The following is a 5,151-nucleotide window of genomic DNA, read 5'->3' on the forward strand; positions in this document are numbered from 1 at the left end:
AGGTGTTGTCCGGGACAAAAATAAGTTATACCCGTCTCCTCGTCCACCTCGTCGACGGTGATCTCGCCGATCAGGTTGAGGAGGGCGGCGCGTCAGTGGCTCACTCTAGCGGCAATAATGGTCTCTAGGTGGTCCAATTACCTCGAATTATTTTTAGGATGCTTTATACTTGTAAAATCATAGAATAAATTTAGATCTTTCCCGGAAAAAATAAGGGAGTGCCTATCTAACAGCTAGCTGTTTTTAAATTAGGGAACAGTCACATTTTTCCTCCTACTGATATATATCAGCGCAAATTGCATGCCTCCCCCGTCCCGCAAAAGTTGCACAGGCCGAAGCACCTACACCTCTAGCGGGCTTCAGTTTGTATTGCTAGGTTTTTCGCGCCCGTGCACCAAGTATTGTTAGGCTTTTCTTCCACCGTTCATTTCTGTTGCTCATGCGCCAGGTTGTGCTAGGCCTTTCCACGGTTCCTCTCTCTTTTTCTCTGAGCAATAAGAACCTTGATTTGTCTCAACTCGCCAAGTAAGGTACTAGTGACTTCAGAGCAAAGCAAAATAAAAAACTGGCAACAACAAACAGCGGTTGGAGCATACACACCGGGAGTTCGAAAAACTTATCAGGGCTAAGAATCTTGAACTGAATCTATATAATTGAAACCAATCAGACAAACATAGATGTACCTACTTATAGTCTTGGTAGATATCCAAGCTGATAGTCTTAGTGGAGTTCACAGACTTACATAAAAGGGGTCAAACGATTTGCAGCAGTCATACAAATACAGAAAAAATATTCTTTCCTCACACACTGAATAGTGAAATAAACTGATTGAAATGTTCCAAATCAGTGTCAGACTGAAAGTGGCTAAAGGACTAGAAGTAGGGCATATGCAAGCACGAAAGTTCTCAATGGAGGCTAGAGAGCATCAAACACAATCCATTGCACTTCCTTGGCTGTTATAGTGATACGCCATAAGCATGTACATTCCTATCGAGGCTGGCACTTAGAACAAACTCCTTACAACCTGCCTTGCGCTAGATGCAGCCAGCTGGTCTGGTTGCATAGTGCTATGTTCCACGCATCATTTGTTTGTGCCTATGACAAAGGACAACAAAATTATCGTTTGATCTCAGATTTTTGCACGAGAAGATTCACATACCTAGAATTTTGTGTATGAGTGTCGGCTTCTAATGGTTATGACAAGTCCTGCAAGTAACAATAACACCGAAGGGAAATTCAGAGGACAGAAACTTGAATTTAGAAAAATATAACTGAGAATCTGAAAGAAATTGGACTTGAACTTTTGCCATGATCATTTGATGACTTGTTGCAACATATATATATCCAAAAATTTACCAGACCAATGTAAGTGTCAGTGAGGGATAAGGACCGATGAAAGATGCACTCAAGATATAAAATGAGTCAAATAGATAATGAAGAAAGAAAATGAGAATGGGGAATATGACTGGGAGATCTAAAAGAGAGAAAATCAAAAAGAGAGGATGAAGGCGGGACCAAGGACTAAACAAGTCACAAGGCTCGTAAGAAAATAAACAGCACAACATACAAGCTAGTGAGGACTAAGGACTAATGAACAAGGAAAAAAATAGCGCGCTATAACAAAATAGCGTCGGCCGAAAAATACGCTATTAGCGTGCTATAGCGCGCTAATAGCGCACTATAGCACGCTATAGCGCCGGAATGATGTAGCGTGGGATGTCTAGAAACTCTATAGCGTGCTATTAGCGCCAAAATAGCGCGCTATATTTTTCCATGCTAATGAAACATAAACTGAAGACTTAATAAAAGGGAATGAAAAAAGAAAATGAGAATGAGCAATAACACTTAGACAGAGAAGAGATAATGACGGACTGAATACTGCTAGTGAGCAAAAACATGATGAAGGACAAAAATTAGGCCTTCCAACTTTTCGGCTGGGCAGATTTATCACCCTACTAAATTACTAATGAATGCAGATAGACCGAAGACGAATACATATCAAAACAGAAATAATTGACATAGAATCACAAAATTAATGGAGACTGATAAATGAAGGCAGCGAACAAAGACTGAAGTCATGAAGAAACAAACTCAATACTTAAATAGAAAACGTGAGAGAATGAAAGACTGAAAGAATAAGAAATCGGTAATGCAAGAGAATGATTTTATACATAACAAATGAATATGAAAACTGAAAGACTATACAGCGATAGAGAAGAAGACTGAAGAACATAAGCTAATTAGTGATGGAAAGATTGAATACTGAAGAAATCATAAAAATAAAACTGAGCAAATAAGACTAAGGAAGAATTGGCTAAACATAGAAGATGTGACTGAAAAAATTAGATACATGGAATCAAAGTGGCTGATATAATGAGAACATGAACTGAATAACAAATACGAATGAGAAAACAAGAAGATAGAAACAGAGAAGACTGGGAAAATATGACTAAGCAAATGTAGTACTGAGAAGAACTTAGTAACAAATAAGGTGAACTGAGCAATTTAAACTAGCAATTAAGATGAACCAAAAAATCAATATAAAGAACCGATGGAACATGGAGCTGAGGAACAAATATGAATGAGCAAAACTAAGAGATTTTTTAGATCAAAGACCTCATCGGCCCAGCTTATATTGAAATCTTTCAGTAGTTCTTACAGCGGAAAAATATAACGGAACGCCCTCTGCTGCAACAAGATAGGAAGACAACGCAAAGCAGAACCGAGTTGGTGAGGAGAACACAACTCCTACAAATATCTCAAACATCACTAGGCACTACCAGCAACGAAAAGAAATAAAGGAAACAAAAAAATTCGCACCGGAGACACTAGGTCCCTGATCATTCCTCACGCCCTTGTCCTTCCCCTAGAATTTAACGCCTTAATGTTCTCATCTAGCTTTTGCATAGATGCTTCGACTGCCGGCAACTTCTTACTACCCAGAAGCGGCTTCCACTGCAACATCAAAGAGTATGCCTTGTAGATAGGTTGAAAAGGGGTAAAGGGTACTTTATGCTGAAAAATTCTTTCATTTCTGGTCAACCATAATGACCAGAACAGGGCAGCAGCAACATACCACCAAACATAATTATTTTTTCTACCCCCAGGCTGAAGGAAAATTTCAAAAAAATCTTCTCTACATCCTGGACTACGATTTGTAGCAAAAAGCCTCCCTAAGCACACGCCATACAAAAGCTGCACCTGAAGATGATATGATCAACATCTTCAGGCACACCACAACAGACACACGGCACATCACCTTGCGATCCTCTATCGTAAGCTGCGAGGTAGATTGAATTTGCCCCCTAAAACACATCCACAAAAAGATTTTATGTTTAAGGGGGCAATTAGTTTGCCACATATCCGTCATCCTCATGTCTCTTGTCCCAGGATTCAGAATAAACCTGTACAAGGAGCTAGTTGAAAATTTCTTCTTACTCTGCCATACATCAACATCCTCATCATTATTTAGGCTAACCCCATCCAGAACAGCACCCAAACTTTGCCATTCCTCAACCTCGGCCTGATTAAGGGATCTCCTAAAAGTTAAACCCCATACAACACCATCCCAAACATCCGCCACTGTCTTAACTTGTTGATCACAACAAGAGAAGAGAAGTGGAAAGCAAAACTAAGAGATAGAGAGGAATAAGCAAATAATATTGAGAAGAAGAGACAAAGAGATACATAACACTGAACAAATAAGGAGTAATTCATGTTCTTTAGTCATGTTTACTGAAGACTGAACGAAATACTAAATAAATAGTAATACCGAGACTGGAAACAAAAGAGACCAATAAAGCCTGAAGATCATAATAATAAGAGAAGAAAATGAGACATCCGAAAAATAATTGAATGAAATCAAAAGATACTAAGAAGGACTCGGGATAAACAAGAACTTAAGAACATGTACACACTAAGATGACTAAAAAAGAATGAATAAACGAGACTAAAAGAAATAATTAACTAAAGAATGACCAATTAGTTGACTCACTGATGAAGTATGGAGCTAATGTAATTCTCATAAACTGAGATAACTCTAAAAATATGACATACAACTGAAGAAATAAGACTAGGGAATTATTTTAAAATGAAGAAGACTGCACTGAGATAAAAACTAGATCTTGTTGCTGCAAGTTCAGACATGTATTCTATTTCCAAAGGACTGATATTATTTGGTGTCAGGGATTCTATGCAAACATTGAGCCTCTCAACCATCTACAAGCACTTAAGGGAGACTTCCAGCTCGACCTGGAGTCTGGGAGTGGCAAGACTACAACTGATCCTCTTCTCCCAACCTACCTTCCAGCCTAGCTAGACAATGGTTCCCCACAGGACCATGAGATCGAAGCATGGAATTATGATGGGATACCAAAAATAAGAACAAATTAGTATGAGCCCTAGATAATCATGTGAACCTAAAATCACACTGAACACTAAGATTTGGATGCTTCATGGCAACATTGATGAGTTCCTGCTTGATGTTGCAGAAAAGCCCTCTAATTCTAATATGGGGCACGAAGGAGAAGAACAATTTGCACGCCAGTCACGGACTCACGGCAACAGCTCCAACACGGAAAACGCCAGAACCAGAACAAAGGCAAACGAGCTAACACAAAATGGAATCAGAGCACATCAGGGACAGAGGAAGAAGGCAGGGGGTACCCTTCATAGAAACAGCGACCATGCCTTCCACGCAGGCGAATCGCCGGTCTCTCTGCCGCAGGTCGAGCAGGCTCGTGCTCGACGGATCTCTCCCACGCCGCTCGCACTGGTTGCGGGGTCACTGCTACTTTGTCGACGGTGGCGCCCGCACGCGAAGGCCGAAGCGATGCTCCCTCTGTCGCCGGCGGCGCCGGCTGCGGGGTCAGTGCAGACCTCTCTGCCATGCCAGCCTCTGCCCCTCCTCTTCGAAGCAACAATGACACTGGAAATGAAATTAAGAAAATAAGACAGGCCACATGAGCGCAAAAAAGAAATGAGATGGGATGAGACAGCGCGGAGATTGGTGACTGAACAATGAGATCTGACGGTCGAAAAAGTGACTGTTCACCAATTGTAAAACAGCTAGCTGTTGTTTAGGAAAAGTGAAAAATAAATGCCTGCCTGAGTTACATGTACGGCTTCTTGTTATCGTTTGTTCTTGACACG

At 40.7% G+C, this 5,151-nt stretch overlaps 1 long non-coding RNA gene across 1 annotated transcript; it reads right to left on the reverse strand.

The window, feature by feature from the left end:
- Positions 1–653: 653 nt before the first annotated feature.
- On the reverse strand, positions 654–4,929 carry LOC127311956 (uncharacterized). The gene is made up of 3 exons (XR_007858062.1): positions 4,666–4,929; positions 1,160–1,206; positions 654–1,095 (listed from the first exon to the last, which is right to left on the reverse strand). It is a non-coding gene; the product is annotated as an uncharacterized lncRNA (long non-coding RNA).
- Between the last annotated feature and the right edge of the window lie 222 nt (positions 4,930–5,151).

Source organism: Lolium perenne, chromosome 7 (genome assembly GCF_019359855.2).
Source record: "Lolium perenne isolate Kyuss_39 chromosome 7, Kyuss_2.0, whole genome shotgun sequence".
Lineage (NCBI taxonomy): Eukaryota > Viridiplantae > Streptophyta > Magnoliopsida > Poales > Poaceae > Lolium > Lolium perenne.